At 46.8% G+C, this 13,814-nt stretch overlaps 1 protein-coding gene across 2 annotated transcripts in view; it reads right to left on the reverse strand.

The window, feature by feature from the left end:
- PPP1R16B (protein phosphatase 1 regulatory subunit 16B) overlaps positions 1–13,814 on the reverse strand; it is a 64,161-nt gene that overhangs the window by 49,228 nt on the left and 1,119 nt on the right. The window contains exon 1 of one of the 2 annotated variants that reach the window (XM_069872112.1): positions 13,269–13,288. The exons of the other annotated variant lie outside the window; for it this stretch is intronic. The gene's annotated coding sequence lies outside the window, so the exon portion shown is untranslated. Of the gene's footprint in view, positions 1–13,268; positions 13,289–13,814 lie in introns of those variants that run through there. 2 annotated transcript variants of the gene reach the window in all.

A 13,814-nucleotide genomic window follows, 5' to 3' on the forward strand; every position in this document is an offset into this window, starting at 1 on the left:
AGGGGAAGAGCTGACTGGCAGTCCAGCAGCCGTAACACCATCCAGAGACAGGCAGAAAGCCACTGAGAGAAGGAGGAGACAGACTGAGGGACAGGCAGGAGCAGCGGGGAAAGAAAGGCACAGGAGATAAACTGTTCCCAAGGGAGAAGGCAAAACACAGACATGCCACAGGGCTGATCAAACACAAAGAACTGAGGTCCATTCCCTCCCTCCCCACAGCCCAGACTGGGGGTGAGAAGGGCAGCAGTGACCCTCTCACACCCTCTCCAGAGGAACACGCTCAAAGTCATTTCCTAAACTGCGTCACTGCTGAGCATGTAATCCCACCGGCACTGCCAAGGTGCTCCCTGCCCCACCACCATCACATAAGCTGATCCCTGCAGAAATCTGCAATACCTTTGGGGAGATGAGAAACCAAACCCCTCTTCTGACCTGCTGATGGGAACAGTAATTTTGTTCTGGATCAAGAGCTCTTGGGGTTTGTAGGGTTTGGGTTTTTTAAATTAGTGCTGGGGCATCATGACAAGAGGGTCTTTTGTGCTAAGATGACCATAGCCCAGAACCAGGGTTTCTCTCCTTACTGTAACTGCTTCTCTCACCTCCTTTTTTTTTGAAAAACATTTCATTAGAGCATTGTCAACAAGGACGCTGCATTAAGCCCTACCAGGCAACCACCCAATCCTTACACACCCATAACAAGGGACTCGGTCACTGGGTCTTCCAAATGAAGACACACAGAGGGTCAGATACCAACAGGGACCATACTGCAACCTGGGAAGGGGTGTTCAATTCACAACAGAGATGCCTGCCCTTCCTGAAGGTCACAGCCCTAAAACATTTGGTTGTGCCTGCAATGCTACAGGACAGTCACATTTCCCACAAAACCCAGGGGAGGAGGAGGAGAGTACGCTCAAGGTGAAAAGCTGCAGTGGTAAGCAATTCAAAATGCAGCTTTCCCAGCCTCCGGAAGGGTTTCCTTTCTTTTCTGAAACAGAAATTTTTATTTCACTAATATCACACCCTGTCAGACAGGTTGTACCATCCCCCTCGACTGCACCTCTGTGCAACAACTGCGACACGGATGGGCACTGACCACCATCTCTTCCAGAAGGTCAGGGCTGATAGCAAAGCTGAAGTCAAAAACCTGTTGCTGGTAACACCTGCACCTTGAGCACAGCCCCAGGCAGCACGTTAAACAATAGTTTGATGGACACCTAAACCTGTACTTCCAAAATAATACGCAACAAACGCTTCTCCAGAGGTCAAGAGTATCCACTGATGAGCAGATGAATACAGAACAAGGTCACTTGCCTGACTTCTAGCAGAAAACTCAATGCCAGAGCTACACCATCGCATCAGGATTATTACTTCTAGTCTTATACTCCACCCATGAGGTACTGGTGGAACCCTACTTGTCCCTCAGCATAACAGCTCTGGTTGTTGCTTCTGGCAGCAAATTCTTCTTGCACGCACCATGTGATTCTCCCTGCACTATGCTACAAGCCCCACAGCACCCACAGGTTAACCACGCAGAGGAGTGAAAACTATGAAAATTGTCACAGCATGATTTAATTTCACTGATATCTTGGAAGCAAATAGCTCCTTCCCTCACTCAAGGCACCTGAAGCATTGTAAGCAGCAGATGCTCAGCACTACCACATGAATGGTTCCTCCTGAAGGAATGAAGGGGAAAGTGGCAGGAAACATCACTTTTTTTTTTTTAAAAAAAAAAAGAAGAAGAAAAAGCTCTTTGGGCCAAGACCCTTTCGCAAACAACTCCTACAAACTGCCCTGGAGTGCTGCTGGTGAGGAAGAGCAAGTACAGAAGTCTTCTGGGTGAGAGATCTCATCCGAAATCAGGAGTTTCGGGAGAGTTTCTTGGCTTTCCCACGGGTTTCTTGCCTGCCAAGTAAGTAACTTAACCTGTACCCAAACTACCTTCTTAAAGTCAAGATACTGTTTTACCCATCTGCAACAAAGGAAGGTTCATAGCCACTGGACACAAAGGTAAGTTTGGTGGTGAGGGGGCATCAATGTAAGTTATTTTTCTAGCTTAATGGAAAGCTCGGAATGTAAAGCTGAATTCTTCCTGAGAGAATTAAAAACATTTTGGTTTGGCTGCTTTATCTCTAGTTCCACATAATCTCTCTCTCTTCAATGAGCTCCATCCTAGTAGTGGGAATGAAATACGAGCAAGAAAAAAAAGCGAAACAGAGTAAGTCAAAAAATCTCTTTGCTGGTAATAGCAAAATTTAAGTGCCTCATTCTTTTCTCCTCCCAACTGTTCCACTCCTCACAATATTGGCAGTTGTTTGAGGAAAACTCCTCAGTATTTTCACTATATATTTCCTGTAAACACTCAACATAGGAAAAAGAAAGTATATTGTGCTATCAATATTTCAATGTGGGCTTCCCTAAAAAAAAAAAAGAAAAAAAGACCTTCTGTGCCAAGCAGTCCTCCCCCACATCAGCATGCTTGGAAACACGCTGCTCATTCCATCAGCACCTCAGTGACGAGCCAAACAAACCCAGTGGTGGTCCCCAGATGTGTGGCCATTAAGCTCCTATCGATAGCTGGAGAGCCAGCTCTTTGGGTTGAGTGGACAGGGCTGCAGCCAGAGGGCTTTGCCTTAGTAGGACACAAGCCCAAGCACAACTTGGGAACAATTTAGGAACAAGCCAGAGCATTAAAACTGGACCAACTCAGCACTCACTGCACTCCACATGGTTTTTGTGCAAAACCGCTCCTTAAGCCCAATTCCCAGTGGAAGGCAGCAGGACTTGGGGGTGGTTTAGAAAACCTTAAGCTAGAAGCTCTGCCAAGCAAATGCTCTCTTCCATGTCTGCTCCACACAGCTCACTAAAGCTATCACTTTTCCGCATTAAGCTGTCCTTGCCTGGATAGGTTTTCAAATCCAGAACCTTTGGATAGTGTTTGTGTTCACTACAAGTTTGGGGGGTTTCATCTCCTCTCCATTTTAATTCCCTAGCGTCCTACCTACCAACCAGGCTCCCAAAGCAGGGCATCCAGGTTCTGCTTTTGCTGGCTCTCCCTTTGTGTCCACAGAGAGCACAGATTTTTCCAGTCCCCGGAACAAGGTGCAGCTCAGGATCTGGTGCCAGGTACAATCTTGAGAGAGCCCTGGAGTTGCAGAAGCCACTCAGGTCCCTTTTGCTTTCTGAGGGTGAAACCTCTGGTTTGCCTCCTGCTTTCAGGTCGCTCGGTGAATCAGTAAGAACAGATATTCTGGGCTCTTGACCATCAGCTTGCCACGCAGAGAAGGGAGAAGGACGTTTCAGTTGGTTTGAGCTTGAAAATCTAACAGCCTCTAAATCTGCAGAGAGTACGTACTAACTGTAGAGATGAATTTTCTTCCTTAGAAGAGGCCTGTATACTTCAAACTAAGAGCACAGCTCTCCCCTCTGCTCCCTTGACTGTACCCTAGACAGCTCACAGGCTGGAGGCAGCACCATAAAACTCTAGAAAAGCCGATGCTTGAAGGCAAGGAAATTTTATTCCTTCAAGAATTCACTACATACCACTCCCCTCTCCCCTTTGCTCTCTCAAAGAGAAGTATCTGTTAACAAAATGTATCTCTAGCATCAGAGCAGCAGGATCTCTGCCCTTAGGCAAAGAAAGAAAGATCAGAATGGGATTTCTGTGCAAACATGAACTGAATCCCAACTTCCCTCGCACGAGAGCAGGCCCATCTTTTCAACCAGGCAGTTAAATATTGAAGGAAAGGCATGCAGCAGCTCTGATTATGTGGAACAAAAATTAATTGAGGGCATAAGTCTCCAATTCGGTTCTCCATTTATTTTTTTTCCACAGCACATTATATGTGAGTATGGGTTGCAACACAGACACCTGCAGGGAAAGCAGCCCGACCCATCTGTGACAATGATATTACCTCCTTCTATTTGTTTTTCTGGTTAAAGCTCCTGGTTTTTATCAGCCCTGCAACAGACAGATGTGTGGAGTCTTCCAAAGCTGCATCCTCCTTCCTGACATTTTAAACTACACACTTAGAGATCTGTAATTTTAACAACAACATATTTTTTTTTTACCCCAAAGCATGCTTTAAAATAAGACATGAGGGAAAAAAAACAAAGCTAATTCCCAACGGAATCTCAAAAAAACACATTGCGAGAGCCCACACCCTTCCCTTAAGATACACATTAAAGCCCTACTCGCCTGCACCCCAGTCTTTTTAACAGAAATCCTTCCATTGTTTAAAGCCACTTACACACATTTTGGCCCATGGAAAAAAAACATTCTGGGAACAGCCCTATTTTGGCACAGCAACAAGCTAGATAAGTGTCTGGATTTTCCATTCACAGCTCCTAGGCACCACAAACCGTGCCAACATGGGATGTTTTGAGCAGTAGGCTTTTGCAGGCTCTCAGCTATGGACAGGGATGTGCCTTTCCCAGGGGACATGCACTCTCAGCAAGAGCGGGCATCCCATGTGCCCCCGAACAGCTACACAGCACCGAGCCTTCTGCAGCAAGCTGGGGGATGCAGCATCGCCCCAGGGAGTCAGCATCTGATGATGCTACATTCCTCTAATTTTTTCTGGTTTCTCTGCCATCAGAAGAGAGTCCTGCCTTGTCCTTCTCTTTCCAAGGTAAAAGTGTGATGCTGCTAGCATTATTTTACCGTGGTGACACTGCCAAAAGTCAATGAAGCCTCCACAAATACAGTCAGAGGGAAGGAAGGGACAACACGTTTTATGCACGTTATAGATGATTATGGTACACGAAAACTTGTCGCTGCATATCCATGCTGGAGTTTGCTACACCAACGTTGACACCAAAAGATAACCACTATTTCCAAGCTGGACATCTAGACAACAGCACAGAGCAACCCAAGGTCGGGCCCAGCAAGATGCATCAGCTCATGCAGAAGGTAGGAGAGGTACCCAGACTACAAGACAACCAGGAGAAAATACCATATAGACTGCTAGCACCAGGCACTTCTCTCTGGCCGTGGGACAGATATCACCAGCTGGGCACAACCACCACCCAACTCAGAGCACCCAGGTGCCACAGCCAAACACACCAAACAGCCCGCAGTGGCACAAAGAGAGGTTTTGGGTGACTGGCAAGAAGCACTGCTGTGGGGATGATGTGGTGCTTTGTGGTGGGCTTGGATACAAATGGCAGGATTAGAAAGTGTTTGCTATACACCTGACAGGACGAATATTGATTTTGTGGGAGATGTAAGAGGATGCTCTTCCCAATCATCTGATTCATCCTTTTTAAATAGCAGCTGTATTTAATTATTGCTAACAAAATGCTTTCAACCCTAATGCTCACAGACACTATTGAGCGTATCTATAACCATTCCAATAATCCTCAAAAGATCTTAATCAAATTCTACAAAGAGGTGCCCTCTGACCCATCCTTTATTTGTCAGGGAGTCCCTGCTCAGGATGGTGCTGCCCCCCTGCCTCTGCTGGGTAGGGATCAGTCCCTGGGCGCTGCTGGGAGAGTAGAGATGGGACCTGGGGAAAAATCAATTACCCACGCTACAGAGAGGGATATTTTTGCTCCACAGGGCTCAAACATCTGGATTTGTTGTCTGAAACACAGCCTTATGCCCCGGTGAACTCCACGAAGACTGATTTGCTCCACTGCTAAAACACATGCGTGCTGCCCTGCCACCCTCCTGCCCACCTAGCTTTTGGAGATCAAGGTCAGCCACCAGCATGCAAGAAGGGGGTTCTGAGGCTGCTCATCCAAAACTAACAGACCTACAGCACACCAACTGTTGTGAATGGCATCATGTAGTTGCTACAGAGTACCCACATCAGCCCATTCACAATAGCATCGAAGATCAGCACCTCCAGATACCATTGCTGCAGGGCAGTCAAAACTGGTTTCCCTTGAAGCCTGAAGAAATATTTTTAAGTGCGTTGTCTAGAAAGTTGAACTGTAATACTTGAGGAGTACAAAGGCTCCTTCATATGCAGATCAGCAGAAACCCTGCACAGGCTTGGCTGAGGGAAAGCATCTCCGCCCACAGCCCCACCATTGCCTCTCGCTTCCACCTCTGCTCAAACACAGCTCCAGAGTAACTTGCCTTATCTTGGATGCAAACCACCAAATTGAAACAAAATGTTTTGCTAGCAAAATGCTAACAAAATATTAGCACAGCTTTCTGCAGTGCCAACACCACCAGTTTCAGTTTCAAATCAGACACTCGGAGCTGCTTGTCTCTGACTTGCTTGCGAGGCAGATTTTATGTTTCTAAAGTACCTTATTTTTAGGCGCAGTTATCAACCCGCACGTCACCATCAATGTCCTACTTTATGTTTTCTGCATCTACTCTTGGCCACGACCAGAGATGGCACATTGGCTTGACTTGCTGCTCTGACAATGCAGTCGTTCTGACATTCGTTTTCATCAAATATTTACCACTTCTCAGTTTGGAAATATGATTTTCAGATACTGGAGGTTAACTTGAATATGAACACAGTACCAGAGTTGCTGGTACAGCTCTCCTCCTCCTCCATGTAGTTCTTACTTTGCCTTTGCCATTTTGGGGATTACAAGCACTAGTGCCAAGGAGAATCACGCAGAACCTTGTCCATAAGCACAGGGTTTAGCCAACCTTTGCTGTCTTGATATGCAGCCGTGCCTGGATGTGAAAAAAAGCAAGACCTGCCCATGGGAGAGACTCTCGACAAAAATATCAAGGTTTAGGGGCCAGAACTCAGCTGGGAAAACTGTCCGCTCTTAAGGAGGGCTCCCCAGGCACAGGTACCCACCCTGACATCCATCATGCACCTCAGCTGAATATTAGTTCTGAGAAGCGTTTTTGTTTGGATATCAGAAAAATCAGTGTTCTGGTAGTGAAAGTCGAATTCGAGTAGCAGGGGCATTTTAAAAACAGAAATCTGATCCTGCAGACAGTGATGGTCCTTGCGTATCCCGCTGACCAATCTAAGGCGCAGCTCCCACCAGCTGCTTTGACGGGTTAAGTCAGCAAGCAAAGCCCACCCAGTACAAAGCCCCTCTTAATTTCACATACCAGTTAAACTCTTGCTCAAGACCTCAGTAATAGAAAGCCAAGCTCTACACAAATCCCCAAATCTCAGCTTATTACCATAAAGTGGAGAAAATTACAGAGGACATTACTAGACACTTCACAGACAGCATGGGGCTCACATCTTCCTTAGTCTTTCTCCTCGGATGTGTATTTGACTTTTGAGCTGCTAAGCAAGTGAACAAGCAGAATTTGTGCTTGTAAAATGCTGCCAACATCCAATATTGCCGCACAGAGCCACTGTAGAGCAAGACCTTACACTTGGCGTTTTACCATACAGATCCTTAGAGGTGCCATGACTACACCATAAGGTCATATGAAACAGTTGGGACAAAATTAAGGCACCTGGCACTGAAAAGCACAGCTGTGCATCTCTAACCTTTCCTCCCAGGCTGTCCCTTCTCTTCTCTTCCAGAAATACCCAACTTGCAATTCCTGCCACTTCCAGCTCAAGGGCAAAACATCAAGATGCAGGGTGTCGAGCCGCCCCTCACCTACAGAGTGGAGGTAAGAGCTAATAAGCAAACTCCAAGGGAGGTCACTTGGCAACACGGGGTGAGAGAAAAGGAGAAGAAAATTGCTGCCAGCTTGTTTGTGTGCACTTAGGGCAGCATTTCCAACCCTGTAATTGTTGCATAATGAATTTAGCAATGGAGTTCAAGAGCTATGATTCATTCAGGCCAAAAACCATGACTCAGCCCCTAAAGAATCATGAGATGTTAAAATTATATACATTTAACTTGAGCTTGACAAATCCAGAGGAGCAGTGTAACAGCAGAGTGTCTCAGCACAACTCAAAACATCATGCAAATATCCCCACTCCTCCTCCCAGCCAACGCAAGACGAGAGCAGCACGAGAGCAGAGCCTGGCTCGGCTGTTGCAAATAATTTACGCCTGCCACCTATGCCCAGCTCAGGTTATCAGCTCCAGCTAAGAAAAAGGCACCTGATGCTGCCTCTTATCTAGTGTTCACACTGACTCACCCAGAAAGGTGATAAGGTCCCATCCAGCCTCAGAAAAGATCTCTGCACAATCTTGCCATGGACCTCTGGGGGATGAGCACTTGAGATGCTCCTTTCACTATGTGTGACCAGCACAAAAGCTGGATCAGGGGAGGAGAGCAGAGGTGGTTGTGGGGAGCTGGCAGTCAGGGTGTTACAGAAAACCACAGAGGTGGGAGTGGGAAGGACTGCAGATCTCTGCAGGGGATCAAGCAAGAAACAGGGCAGATTTATTACAGAAAGGGATTCCTAAGCTAAGGAGCATGTGTGGATTGCTGGGAGACGACGCGGAAAATAAGATGCTTTTCTAGCTCTGTTGGGTGATCTTGCTTAAGTCATGCCCTGTATCCTGTGCTTACAGAGCTTGCATATATGGAAAGAAAAGTTATTTTAAAGTGAGATAGGGTGTGAATTCAAAGCAGAACAACTATTCTGGGTTAACTCCCCAGGTGGCTTCTTATTCTAGAGTGGCAATACCTTTTTCTAGTTTAGTTCAGTTTAAAAATAGATTAGGCCAATGGTTCTGATCTGCAAGGCCACGGTAGCTGGCCTGCTGTTTTTTAGAGCATCCTTAATTAGAGCCTGGATATGGGGACATGGTGGGCTCCAAGATGCAGATGTGACAGCCCAAAAATTCTGTATTAACCGAGACCAGGAAAGAAACAACCACCTGTAGGAGGGTCTGCCCAGTCACCGGTGGCACAGCAGCCATTCCTGCAGCAGGCACCCAGGGACACACATGGACAGGGAGACAGCCCAGGCAACACGCTCTGCCCACCACAAACCAAACAGCACTGGATGAAACCCAAAATCTGTACTTTGCATGGAACCAAAAGCCTTCTTACAACTCAAATTTTGTTTGAGGTTCATTTGAGTTTACCATTCATCAGGCTTCCATTTAGCTTCATTAATCACAGCCTATCAAATGCTTTCAAATGCAAACACAGACGAGCACCCAGCACCTGCACTTCACTGTTTATCCTTCTCCTGCTGGAATTATGGAAGACTATAGTTGGAATGCCAACTCTCTTGTCTCTTGCTTTTCAACCACTTCCCATGGGATGAAATCAGCTGACTCTTCTGGAAAAAAAACACACTGAACTCTTTCTCTGCCAGCTAACAACATTCAAGGATGGCAAATAACCTCTTGTGCAGGAGAAAGAGCACCCCTGTGAAAGGCAAGGGGAGAGACAGACAGGCAACTCCAGGCAGTGCTGGGACCAGCATCAGCATGTGGATGCTGTCACTGGAAGAAAGGGCTGTCAAGCCACCTTTGTCAAAGGCTTTGTATTTCCCACCTGGACCTCTAGAGCCACGGATCTCACAGCTCACCTCATCCATGTCAAATGATACCATTTGTTTGCTTTGTATGGGTATTAAGGCTTAACCTCCCTCAAGCTATTAATTTTTGTCCCCCATTCGGTGCCTACGTTGCTGTCATCCCCAGCATCAACACCCCTCTGCATGAAAAAATTATTTGCCTCAGCTAGCAGAGGTGCCAAGGGGTGCTGCTGAGTTCAGTCTTGGTCCAGTATCATCAGTCCTCGCTGATGAACACTTCGCTGCTTTGCCACGAGGCTGAGGCCGTAGCATTCATTTCTCTCACTTCTCAAAGTCTGACAGTTTTTTACAACTGTGCTTCATCTGCGCTCGAGTCCAGTGCAGAGCTACCCCCCAAAGTAGGAACTATCTTGATTTCAGAAGGAAAGGTGCAGACAGCCCATGATTCACATCCACAATTACCAGTCCCTTATGCTGCTGCCAGCAGCAAGGGAGCTGAGCTCCACGCTGAGCCCAATGCCGAGCAGAACCTGGTGTAGGTGTGGGCTTTGGCTTACTCAGAGCTGGAGCCTGATTTCTGCTGGATCCCACCCCGCACCTCCACCCCAGCCAAAGCACCTGCTGTCCTTCTAGGAATGCCACCTTCAAACATAATTTCTAAAATATAATGCATTTTTATATATATATAAAGAAAAAAACACGTTGGACAGCAAAAAGTGACAGTCAACCAATGGACATGCCCTAAACAGGACTCTGACGAGTAGCACAGCTGGGGTCGACCTGCAACTGTGCAGGCAGAATGGCGCTGTCGAGATGAATGAGCAAGGGAGCACGTGGAAAGGAGATGAGGAGAGACAAGTAGATTAATAGAAGACGACAGATTTCTAGTAAGATTGCAATAAGCCTCTTTAAACTTCCCTAAAGGATGAGCCAGCTGGCAAGGCCATCCTAGGAGGTGGTGTAACTCGACTAACAACCTTGCAAAGAGCCAACAGCTGACCCCTTTCACACATCCCAGCTCACTCCTGAAGCTCTTTAAGCAAGGAGAGCTAAACGCACCAGGCCTGGATGTTTTACACCAGCAATTACAGCTCTCCTTGCAGAGAAGCCGCCAGCCCTGAATTATTTTCTACAAGCAGCGAGGTCAGGCTGACCATTAGTGCCAGCAGAGCACACCGTCCTGCTCTCCCCAGCCCAGCCGTACAGCACGTCTCCTTGCCCACACAGGGACTAATCCTGACCTGCCTTCCCAGCTGCCAGGCACCTTTGGGGAGAGGCAAGCTGCTCCTGAGAAGGGTTTGTGAAAGCTGGGACAGGGACACCAAGGTGATGAGTGACATACCTGCATCGTGCTTTCCCCTCTTTTCCTAAGCTCGGCTCTGCTGGGATCCCATGTCCTCCAAAAACATTAGACCCCCATTAGAGGTTTTACCCTCTGAGAAGGAAGAGGAGAGGACTATTCACAGGTGAGGGCAAGCTTGAAATGTTAAGATACTGACACTTTAATGGAGCATACCCTTAAAACCTGCTAAAGGTGGGGAGCGGACACCATGAACAGATACAGCTAACAGAAAGGGCTCTCTAGGCCCCCTTTCCAGAAGACAACAAGACCCTGTAAGTATCAGAAACAAGAAGCATCACCCTGTGGGGCTGAGGGTTTCAGAGTGAAGAATGGCAGCAGCCAGGTTGTTTGATACCAGGCCAGTTTTTCTTCTTAGACCAATTAGCTGGTGATATAATTTGCCCACTAAGGTCACTGAATCATCATTTAGCAGTTTCAAAGGAGACAAGATGAACTGCAGGCCAATTTTCCCCCTCAAGCTCAATGAGTGATTCAAAATGCAGTTAATGATAGTGGTTCATAAGTATCTGGCAGAGGATTTGAGAGGGTAAGTTATTGCCCAAAGAAAGACTGACCTCTTTCACACCAAAGCAGATAAGCCTGTGAAGATGTAGGACATGATTTTGCTATCTTAATTCACAACCATTAAGTACTAAAGAGCTGCCAAACTTGAGTCAGACATAGGTAAAAGCAAAAAGGAGAAGCAGACCCAAAATCAGGTTAAGAAAGGTCACAGTTAAAAGCCACTTTTTCACCAGCAGCCAAAAGACTTCCTTAAGGATGGAGATAAGAAAGGAATAACATCCCCAGAAGACTTTTAGCACAAACCCTGTATTTTCCTGGGTTTATATAAGGTAAAAACGAAACACCCCCTCATCCACAAAAGCTTCATTATTTGTCAACCTCAGGCCCAATAACCAGTAAACACTGGTTGATGTTTTTCTTCATACTGGATGAAACGTGCCTAGAGGCAACAGGCATTTTATAAATTATTAAACCAAGGGAAAATAAGGCTCTAACAAAGTGGCTGCAGAAGTGATGCAGAAAGTACTAAGGAGCTGGTACAATTGGTACCAGTGCGCGCACACAGAGTCATTTTTTGCAGCAACAACAGACTCAACAACAAGACATTGTTAGAAACAGGCAGCCTGGACACGTGGTTTTCATGGCAAAAAAAGACACGGTACCTCAGTGTTTCATCACATCCACCACAGACATCTAAAGTTCAACACTTAAAATCTTATTTTTCTTAGGAAATAGTCTCTTATGCTTTCCAGTCAGAAGGAGAAGCACTTTTTAAACCTCATGAGAACTCTCAGGACAAGAAGCAAACTCCTAAAAATATTGTAATAATAGTGTTTTCAGTATCATTCACAGTTTTTTGTCCAACCCATATCATAGAGACTAAACAAGGAAAGGGAAAACATAAATGAAAAACTATTTTTCACCTTCAGGATTTAATACATGACATCTTCAACAATCAACATCCCCTCCAGATTAAACTCAATTCCAGCCAGAAAAACCCCTTCTGCTTTCCAGAAGGGTGTTTTTTTTTTCCCCTTCCATCTGTGAAACAGCACTTAACAGTAACAGCAGGGCCCAGGACACCCGGGTCAAGGTGAAAGCTAGGGCAGCCGTGGCAGCTGCTTCTCCTGAGGTTCCCCAAGCATTTGTTAGGGAACACAGGAGGGCTCAAACCAAGAAGGTTTCCCCCCACCTTGGGTTTGTAAGACCTCTGCTTTCCTTGACAATGTGTAAGAAGCCACTTTTTCACAGCTATTCAGCTGCAGCTTGAAGCATCTTCTGCCCCATTGAGAAGTTCTCACAGTGCAGAAAAGATCTTGACACGATAAGTAAGCAAAGATAGAACAGGTCTTACGAGGAGCAGCTGAGAGAGCTGGGGGTGTTTAGCCTGGAGAAGAGGAGGCTGAGGGGAGACCTCATTGCTCTCTACAACTACCTGAAAGGAGGTTGTGGAGAGGAGGGAGCTGGGCTCTTCTCCCAAGTGACAAGGGGACAGGACAAGAGGGAATGGCGTCAAGCTCCACCAGGGGAGGTTTAGGCTGGACATTAGGAAAAAATTCTTCACAGAAAGGGTCATTGGGCACTGGCAAAGGCTGCCCAGGAGGGGGTTGAGTCACCTTCCCTGGAGGTGTTTAAGGCACGGGTGGATGAGGTGCTAAGGGGCATGGTTTAGTGTTTGATAGGAATGGTTGAACTCGATGATCCAGTGGGTCTCTTCCAACCTGGTTATTCTATGATTCTATGACAGAAACATGAACTTGTTGGCTTATCAGAGCCAACTGAAAGCGTCTTTCCCACCAGACACCTCAGACCCTGGAGCTGAAGCATGGCCTGAAGTTCAGACTGAAGTTCACCTGGTCTGCCAGCATCTGAAGGAGACTCTCCGATAAAGACCTTCACCATCTCACACAGAAACCCGCAACTGAGATCCTGATGCTGTTTCAGGAATTATGGTTCCTTATATTTACACTGCCCCCAATATATTGCCTCCACACTCAAATCATGCTAGAAGGGACAGGATTTCTAAAAGCAATAGGCAAAACCCATTCACAAACACAAGAAACCCACATCTTCAGTGCCTTGGGTTTCACACAATGACCCACGCCACACACGGGCATTTCAACACTAAAGGCAATCACTCCATAGAGTAAACACTGCCCTGAGAGGGCAACTGCATCCAAGATAAGGTGAGCCAGAGTTCCATGGGGGATGATCTGGGCGCCTGATGGTACCCAGCAAGGCAGCAGACTACATTATTATTTAAGTGCTTGTCTCCAGGCCAGTCTAGGACTGCCCAGGGCTGGAGTTACTGAAACTCCGTGCTGCGATTGCAGCCGCCCCCCTGGCCTGGGCAGGGACCCACGGACACATAGACACACGCACCCACCAATACACAGTTACAGGGATTCAGGGATACACAGACCCATGGATACAGGGACCCAAAGCCAGAGGGACCTACAGACACACAGACGCACGAACCCACCAACACACAGACTCACAGAGCCATGCACTTATGGACTCACACACCCACAGATACAGGGATTGTGGGACACACTGACCCATGGATACAGGGATTCACATATACAGGGATCCACAGACACACAGACCTGGGGA

This window comes from Phaenicophaeus curvirostris, chromosome 18 (genome assembly GCF_032191515.1).
Source record: "Phaenicophaeus curvirostris isolate KB17595 chromosome 18, BPBGC_Pcur_1.0, whole genome shotgun sequence".
Taxonomy (NCBI): Eukaryota; Metazoa; Chordata; class Aves; order Cuculiformes; family Cuculidae; genus Phaenicophaeus; species Phaenicophaeus curvirostris.